The sequence below is a fragment of the Cucurbita pepo genome, chromosome 3 (assembly GCF_057944985.1).
Source record: "Cucurbita pepo subsp. pepo isolate OVF chromosome 3, ASM5794498v1, whole genome shotgun sequence".
NCBI classification, from domain to species: domain Eukaryota; kingdom Viridiplantae; phylum Streptophyta; class Magnoliopsida; order Cucurbitales; family Cucurbitaceae; genus Cucurbita; species Cucurbita pepo.
The window spans coordinates 8,409,695-8,420,121 of record NC_141800.1 but is presented as its reverse complement, the minus strand read 5'-3'; positions in this window follow the sequence as shown (position 1 = coordinate 8,420,121).

Genomic DNA, 10,427 nt, shown 5'->3' with positions numbered 1-10,427 from the left:
TCCTTTTGAAGAGGGGGAAGATGACAAGGATCACGGTGATCCAAATGTTCCAACTGGACCAGCCAAGAAAATTCAACAAGCATTCATTCTTCATGTATAAAATTGGATAAGCTTTGTTCAACTCTCATTTCATGTGTTACAAGCTTATTCGATTGAGGAGGGACCATTTGGAGCTTCATAAGTGAATATTTACACAGTTGAAGTAGAGGATGAAGCATCATTAGATGAGTTGTTAGAAAACTTTATTTATTTTTAATTCATAAAGTATGTAATGGTCAAAGGGGGAGATTCAAAGGGATTGAGATTAAATCTAGGCCACGAACTTCTCTTGTGCTGAGACTATAAATATCCTCAAATTATTATGTAAAAATCAGATTTGAGAGGAATGAAGATCAATTTAAGAAGTTCCCCTTAAAATCCGAGCATTATCTCTACCATTTCTAAGTTTCAAGAAATTGTTAGGGGTAGAATTGCACATGAGTCTATCAAGTTTGATTGTGTGGTTGAGTGAAATTCTCAACCTTCTACTTATTTTCCGGATTTCTTCTCTTCCTATTGATTGTAATTTATCCTAATACAAACAAGTTTGTTTTTTTAGGGAATGTATTAAGCACATGAGTTTATTAATTCCTATGAACTTTTGTTTAAAATGAAGTAAATACAAATGGAGTAAGTACATATACCAATAAAAGAGGAATTATGTTTACTAGCACATTTTTTTTTTAACCCGAGATAGAAGCAAACCTAGTAGTAAAATAAAACTACAACTTAAAAAAAAGTTAATCCCATTTTACAATATCAATATTGTTAAAGGTAGTAAAGAAGTAGTTTTGACATATCAAATATAGGTTTTGAAAATTAAAATTTAAAAATTTAAAAAAATAAAAAAATAAAAATGAAATAAAAGTCGTTTTCAAAAACTTAGTTTGGGGTGAAATTTTACTTAAAATTCAAACGTATTGTTTCAATATCTATCCCAAACAAATGCATATGCTTTAGTGGCAATGCAGCTTCAACCATAATAATTTGAGCACGGTCATTCATAATCTCAAACCTGCAAGGTAGGAATTATAGGATATGAACTTTATTTATGTTTATATTTCTTAATAATATTAATGGAAGTACATCCAATTGGGTTGAAGAATAAATTCTATTATGTGATGGACAATGTGAAATTAACGTGACAATAATAGTAGGTTCTAAAGCACAAAAACACACTTGGATAAATTTCAAATCTTGAGGCACACAAAACACATGGACTAGCAACTAAAAATGATTGATCCACTACAAGGGCATTTGGTCTAGTGGTATGATTCTTGCTTCGGGTGTGAGAGGTCTTGAATTCGATTCATGAAATGCCCCCACAATTATATCAAATTAAATAGTTTGTTGTTTCTTACAAGTGAAAATTAGCTAGCAAGATTGGATCTTCTTCTTCAAAGACTTGGTGCTCCTTCTTCGGAGCATGTTCCTAATGCAGCAAAAACACTCTGGGGTGAAGCCAGATACCATAACCGCGGAGGAGTGGAAACTCAAAGATTGTCACGTCTTAGGGTTGATCTGGTTGAAGCTGCCCAGAAACACGACATTCAACGTCATCAAAGAGAAGACGACATCGGGGCCTATTGAAGGTGTTGTCAAATATGTACGAAAATTCGTTGGCTATGAACAACGTGTTGTCAAATATATACAAATGTCTAAAGGTAGATTTGTTGTAGATCATATAAATTAGTTCAACGTGAAATTTGAGATGTCAGTGAAAGTATTGATCGAAATTTCTTTTGGCAATACTCTGTCTTGATCGAAAGGAAAGAATTAGTTCAACGTGATTGTCAGGAGCCGTGGTATACTTTTGTTGCTCTAATCAACAGTTCACGAGGATATGATAAACTAAAATTTGATGAAATTTGAGATGTCAGTGAAAGTATTCCCAAATGGGAAATTGGAGATTCATCTATCAATACTCTCTGATTGAAAGGAAAGAAGTAAATCAAAGAGCAAATCAAAGAGCCCAAACAAACATGGGCGATCAAAATAAAGAAATCGAGAAAAATCTCCAAACAAACCATCAAAGAGCCCAAACAAACATGGGCGATCAAAATAAAGAAATCAACAAACCATCAAAGAGCCCAAACAAACATGGGCGATCAAAATAAAGAAATCGAGAAAAATCTCCAAACAAACCAAACGTAAAGTGTTGAAATTGTGGAGAAAAATGACACTTTCAGACAGATTGTACAAAATTGAAGAAAAGCTTCACAATATATTATTTCTTTTCAATTTTTTCTTATTTACGACATAATGAGAAGGGATAATTGTGGGGATGTAGCTCAGATGGTAGAGAAATCGTTTTGCATGCGAGAGGTGCGGGGATCGTTACCATGCATCTCCAAAGAATACTATCAATTGTTAAATATATTATTTCTTTTCAATTTTTTTCTTATTTATGACATAATGAGGAGAGATAGCTTTCATTTTCACTATTTAGTTTTTCATTTTCACTATTATTTATGACGGACCTATGAGTTTTGTGATGTAAGAATTGTGGGGTTGTAGCTAAGATGGTAGAGTGTTCTCTTTGCATGCGAGAGGTACAAGGATCGATTGCCTAGTTTTCTTTTATTAATGATCAATCAGTAGAATTGATTGTATTTGTTGAGTTTTATGTCCTAGAACTCAGTTCAATAAATTTATTATTTAAGTTTATTCGGTAAAGATTGTTATTGAATAAAGTGAATGTTACGATCATTAATCTAAATCCAATAAACTAAGAACACTCTGATTACTTGAACTAAACTAAGAACACTCTGATTACTTGAATTATAGGTAGAGACATCAGAGTGGATCAAGTTCAAGTATATAGTCAAAATGATCTATAGTACAGGGATTGATTACTTGAACTATATGTAGAGACATTAGAGTGGATCAAGTTCAAGTATATAGTAAAAATGATCTATAGTACAGGGATAAGGTTGAGTACCTTATTCTGAGGACACTATGAATGCGGCCCACTTTTCTCAACCTTATTCTGGGGACACTATGGATGCGTCCCACTTTTATATATGATATAAACCATGTGATCACTAAATTATACATGTGAGTGGGGGCGTCCTATGCAATGAGTATTGCATAAGATCGGACAATGAAGAAAACCACCCTCACTTTATAATGTCGTTTATTGTTGAGACTGATTTTTCATTCGATGACCTAGGTAACTCGATCTTAATCCTGAGTAAATTATGAACTCCTGTTTATTCGGAATTATTCTTAGATTTGCATGGGTAGGAGTTACTCAATAAACAACAATAATAACTTTATTGAAAATAGAATATGTTTTTGTTTACAAACTATGTGTTTTAGGACATAAAACCCAACATGTATCTTTCCTACTTTCTTCAAAAATCACTTCTTGGTTCGTTGACTCTTCACTTGATATCTCTATCAACCAACTCTTTGACTCTTCAGGTCTTCTGTTGGTATCTTTTCTACTTTCTTCAAAAATCACTTCTTGGTTCGTTGACTCTTCATGTCTTCTGTTGGTATCTTTCCTACTTTCTTCAAAAATCACTTCTTGGTTCGTTGACTCTTCATGTCTTATCTATTGGTATCTTTCCAACTTTCTTCAACCAACTCTTCATAAACTCAGCATTGTAGGATGTGGCTGACTTTAGGTCTCTCGATGCGCTTCCCGCTAATATCAGAATGAGGAGTCTCTTCCAATCTACTAGGAGCTGTTGAAAATCACTTCTAGGTTCGTTGACTCTTCATGTCTTCTCTGGTCTTTCCTACTTTCTTTGCATGAAATTTTTTCTTCTTTACATGACGTCATACCACCTACTTCTGCTTGATGTCTTCTTGGTCAGAATAATACCGATTCAAGTTACTGACGTGGACAACAAGGTTAGTCTGCATCCATAAGAGCAATTGGATCCTATATGATGTCTTCATAATCTTGTGGATAACTTCGACTAGTCCATAGTATTTTCGCACCAATCTTTGGTTCTTGTTGCTTTGAACTCGAAGTTGATCTAACATTAACTTATATGAACTCTTTATTTTTCTTGAAATTATTGTTGTCGACGCTTCTGACTGGCCATTCTCTTCATCCGTCTAGTATTTCTATGTGAATATATGTTGCTTCAGTGGCTTGTTTTTGTCTTCCATCTCCAATAGGGGCGTTGGCTTGGTGTCTTTGCCCAGCATTTGAGTGATCACTGACAAGAGCCTTTGGGGGTCTAATAAACTCGACTGTTAACAAGTCATTTAGCTAGCTCAGGCTCAGCCGCATGACATTTGTTTGTGGCAGGCGATCTCGATTGCAACATAAAACTAATCTTGTGATTTATCTCTCCTAGTGTGGATAAATCCATTATCTGACCTTCTTGTTTTCCGTCGTGGTATTCATGTAGTTGCAACAAGGTTTCTATTGAGGTTGGCTCACTCGAACTCCCCTTTTCAATTACAACAATAGCAGCAAGTGTAGATTCATCATGGCTAAGATTCTTTCTCAACTGTAGTATCGACATCATTTTCACCCCTCTTGGTTGATGGATGTTTTTCTGAATGATCTCGGATTAGACTCCGTTACTACTAGGCATTTTGCTAGGGACATAAATGGCTTTCTGTTCCAGTAGGACGTTCATCCCTAACACGACGTCGAAGTCATCTATTTCAACTATCACAAAATGATTTGCCTAGTCCAAGGCTCCAACTTGATTAGAGTTCTCATTGTGTCTCTTAAGACAGGTAAAGCTTCTAACTTGACGACGTTCATCTTTCCTGTATCTCGATGCCAAAGGATGCTAAAATATTTTGCATTGGTCTCGATCATGAGTTGTGGGTGGTTCTAGAGTCGACAATGGTGTTCCTTGCTACTTTGTGCTTTATCCAGACCTCGACATACATAATATATATATATATATTCTTTTAACTATAACACATATGGTCTATGAAAGAATTTTAACTCTTATGCTCATTAATATTATAATGGTTACTACGTAAATTATAACCTAAAGTTAGAGAATTGATGTCCAATTAGCAACCCTAAATTTTTAATCTTGGTAGAGTGATTGAAATTACAATGGAAGTAGTTTAAACTCCTAGTACCTTAAATGAAGTTTGATGAAATTCGAGATATCAGCGAAAGTATTCCCAAATGGGAAATTGGAGATTTATCAGACAATGCTCTTAGTGTTGATCGAAGGGAAAGGAGTAAATCAAAGAGCCCAAACAAACATGTGCGATCAAAATCAAGGAACCGAAAAAAATCTCCAAACAAACCAAACGTAAAGTGTTGAAATTGTGGAGAAAAATGACACTTTCGGACAGATGGTACAAAATTGAAGAAAAACAAGATCACAAATGTGAAGATGACAATAATTCTATCTATTCAGGAGAAGATACTAAGAATGCTCTAATTCTTAGCGTGAACAGCCCAATTGAATTCTGGATTTTAGATTCAGTTGCTCCGTTTCATTTGTCTTCAAGTAAGAAGTTGTTTCAAAATTTCAAATAAGGAAATTTTGGGAAGGTGTATCTTGCCGACAACAAACGTTGGAGATTGAAGGGAAGAGAGATGTCTGCATACACACTATACACAGAAAATGAGTGCACATTATAGGATATCAAATATATTCCTGATCTCAAGAAGAATCTGATCTCTATTGGTCAGTTTGATAGCACAGGTTATGCAGCTGAGTTTCGAAAGAGTTAAGGGAAGATTGTGAAGGGTGTCATGGTGGTAGCATGACACAAAATCTTGAACCCTATACACCACTATAGGGTGAAACCTATACACAACTCGTAGTAACAGCAACCATGTTTATACACCCTATAGTCTCAATAGACTTGCACATATGAGATTCAAAGAAATGAAGATGATGGCTGCGAATGTAGTTTCAGAAGGCCTAAAATATATTGATATGGGTGTTTGCGAGAACTGCGTTACGGAAAAATATAAACAAGTTAGCTTCACAAAAGCTGCTAGAGAACCATAGAAAGTGCGATTGGAAATGGTCCATACAGACGTTTGGAGACCATCTCTAGTTTCATCATTTCTAGTACCAAAATTCCATTGGTTAGATGTCTCGCACTTACAGCGACAACTCTATGTTTTCCTAAGGCTAGTGAGATATCTCACGACCACTCTTTTCCTCCTCACCCTATCTAGACACTATAACTTTAATCCATTATTGTCTTATATGGTTAACATTCACTCTTTAATATCCGAAGACATTTTGTAACTACCACGAAACTCAAAACATACAATAAATTGATACAAGTTTTACAGCATATCATATACTTCAAAACAGGGTTAGACTACTTACTCGATCGCGGTGAGACGTGTCATTGAGCTGAGTCATAGAGATATACGACTTTTTATCCTAAGAAAAAATCTGTATAATCTAAAATCCGGTTGCTCTAATATCAAACAACTCTTTATTGAACTCTAGTTATATTCTTCTTTTTCGCCCTTTTTTTTTTTTCTTTCCTTATTTTTCCTCTTTATTGAACTCTAATTAGCCATCTTACTGTCCTCTAGTAAAGATTGGTCAAAATGAAAATTTTACCTTAGCATTAATTTTGACCGATTTTCCTATTTTTTTACTATTTTCTTTTATACTTTTAATGAGTTTTTTTTTTTTAATTTTTGTAACTAGTTTGTTCTTCCATATCATATTTAAATTTGGTCTCTAAATCTCTCAATAAATTCCTAAAAATTTGAACTTAAAAAGAAAATGAGAAATTATTCCTCATTTGAACTCGTGTTACAGCATAACATAACATAATACATGTCAAACACTCACAAAGTACGACACGTGGAGGGGCTACGGAGCACGCGTTGTTAATACCTCATACAATTCATCCAACCAAGCCAATAGTAACACAACTTACCTGGTTGGTCCAAAGAGAAGTCACTAAATTTTTTGTATTGATGTTCGTTAGATCATACTCATCGATGTCTAGTTCCAAAGCTAAATTCATACCGACTTCCTTCACTCTCTTTCATTTTCTCCTTCTTTATTCAAATCCGCATTGGTTAGGGATAAAGAAAGGATGAGTTGGAAATTGAGAAATGGGAAGAGAAATAAAGAATGTGATGGAGGAAGAGGAAGAAATGGGAGTAAGTGGAGAACATGGATAAAATGAGCACGCACGGAACTCTTAAGTCAGTTTGAACTCCTAGTAGCTTAAATAAAGTTGGTCTCCTCTAATAAAACAGGAATTTCTCTTAGGATCATTAAATTCTTATAGACTCCAAGCTCAATATCATAAATACAATTATGCTTTATCTTGAACACACCAAACATGAAACTAAAGTGGGTTCAAAGACAATTTCTTTCTCCATCTTATCGGTAATAACAGTTCAACTAAATCCATATTATGCAAAGAAACAAGTTTATGACTCATAACACCAACTACCTAAATTATGACCTAAAAATTTGAAAACATAAGTTGTAGTTGATAGTTACACAAAATTTTTCCAAAATCAATGAACTCGTATCCAATTAGTCAATCCTAAAGATTGTAACTAGCATAGAGTAATTGAAGCTCCACATGAAGCAATTTAAAGTTTCCGTCACTTAACTAAAGTTTATCTCATCTTTAATGAAGCATGATTTGCACTTAGGTTGATGAAATACTTATAGACTCCAACTCTGAGTACTATTAATGCAATTATGTTTCATATGAGTTTGTCATAACAACTTTATTTTGTTGTCATACGAGGAAAAATAGAAGAATTAAATCAAACAATCGGATGAACTGAACCGAATCAATCCAACCCAAATTGATTAATTTGTTTCCTTTGTTGGGTTGTTTGTTTATTTGATAACCCTTACAAGTAAAATATTAGACCATCAACTTTTCATTTTATAGCGATCCAACCAATCAGAGAAATATATATTTGAGTACAAGCTAAAAATATTGGGTATTTAAGAAAAGACATTTGGTTTAGTGGTACGACCCTCACTTAGGGTGCAACCTCAAATGCCCCTATGTCTAAATCTTTTCTTATCGAAGGACTTCATATTTATATAAACTTGTTGTTCCTATTATTTACTTTTCAAACATACCTCTTAACTTCTCTACACCAATTGTTGGGCAACAAAGTCGACATAAAGGAATTAGAAAAGAGATATCAAAACTTAAGCATGTTCGCAATGGCTTGGCCATTCAGAAGCAACCTAAAGTCTTTCTTTACCTCCCAAGGCTTTATACTTACCATCTTAGGAAATAATGAAAAAGAAAAAAAAAAAAAAAAACAAAAACAAAAATTAAGGTCATTAAAACTATAATGATAATACTCTTAATATCATTTCATGGTTCCCACTTTTGCTAAGTATGCCTATCCAAATGTTAAGTAGATCTAGTAGAAAGTTCTTTGATCTTATTATGTTCTTGTTTTGTTCTCCAAGACACATTCTACATCCAGGGCTTCAGTTCAAGCGCATCGAAGACTTCATGTGTTTCCTGCAATACAACAAAATACGACCTTAATACCTAGGTCCAAGGATTCATACAAACATTTTAAGTGGCTTAACAAGGGAATTTTGTCTAGTGCTATGATTCTCGCTTTGGGTGCGAGAGGTCACAAGTTCGATTCTCAGAATGCCCTTTTAAGAGATATTGTAGAATAAAACGAACTAAATAAATCCAATAAAATGACACTGAGTTAAATACATACATTCCCATGAAACTGTGAATGTGAATTGATAAGCCTTAAATAATCCAAATAATAATTGGATTAATATAATATCAATGCATTCTATGTCGAAATGATTCATAAATTATACCTAATTTTTCCCCATTTTGAAATTCCTATTTTGGATCTATTATTAATGACGAGACGTTTAGGACTTTGTGACATGAGAATCGTGGGGATGTAGCTCAGATGGTATTGCGCTCGCTTTGCATGCGAGAGGTACGGGGATTGATACCCCGCATATCTCCAAAATAAAACTATCAATTATTAAATATGTTATTTCTTTTCAATTTTTCCTTAGTCATGACATGTTGAGTAGCGATATTTCTTCATTTCTCACTATTATTGATGACGGAAAATTTAGGGTTTTGTGGTGCAAGTATTGTGGGGATGTAGCTCAGATGGTAGAGGCACTCACTTAGAAACTATTTGTTATTAATATTTTATTTCTGTTCAATCTTTCCTTATTTATGACATAATGAGCGGAGATATTTTTTTCATTTTCACAATTATTGATGACAAGACATTTAGGGTTTTCTAATGTAAGAATTGTTGGAATGTAGCTCAGATGGTAGAGCTTCCCATGTGGGAAGTATGGGATCGATACCTTGCTTCTCCAAATGAATCGATTACTAAATATAATATTTCTTTTCAAATTTTTCATATTTACTACATAATGAGTAGAGACAGTTTTTCATTTTCACTATTATTGATGACGAGACATTTAGGGTTTTGTAACATAAGAATTGTGGGGATGTAGCTTAGATGGTAAAGTGCTTGCTTTGTATGCGAGAGGGATTGGGATCGATACCTTCATCTCCAAAATAAAACTATCTATTATATATAAAATATATTTTTTACTTTCAATTTTCCCTTATTCATGACATGTTGAGTAGCGATATTTCTTCATTTTTACTATTATTGATGACGAAAAATTTAGGGTTTTGTGATTCAAGAATTGTGGGTATTTAGCCCAGATGGTAGAGCACTCGCGTAGCATGCGAAAGGTACCGGGATCTATACCCTGCATCTCTGAAAGAAACTATTTGTTATTAATACTTAGTTCTATTCAATCTTTCCTTATTTATGACATAATGAGCCGAGATATTTTTTTCATTTACACAAATTATTGATGACGGGACATTTAGGATTTTTTTATGTAAGAGTTGTGCGGATGTAGATCAAATGGTAGAGCGCTCACTTCTCGTGTGGGTAGTTCGAGGGTCAATACGTTGCATCTCCAAATGATGGATTATTAAATATATTATTTCTTTTCAAAATTTTCATATTTACGACATAATGAGTAGGGATAGTTTTTCATTTTCACTATTATTGATGACGAGGCATTTAGGGTTTTGTGATGTAAGAATCGTGGGGATGTTGCTCAGATGGTAGAGTGCTTGCTTTGCATGCGAGAGGTTTGTGGATCGATACCCTGCATCTCCAAAATAAAACTATTTATTATTAAATAGGTTATTTCTTTTCAAATTTTCCTTAGTCATGACATTTTGAGTAGTGATATTTCTTCATTTTCACTATTATTGATGACGGAAAATTTAGGATTTTGTGGTGCAAGTAATGTGGGAATGTAGCTTAGATGGTAGAGCCTCGCTTAGCATGCAAGAGGTATGGGGATCAATACCCCACATCTTCAAAAGAAACTATTTTTTATTAATAATTTATTTCTATTCAATTTTTCCTTATTTATGACATAACGAGTAGA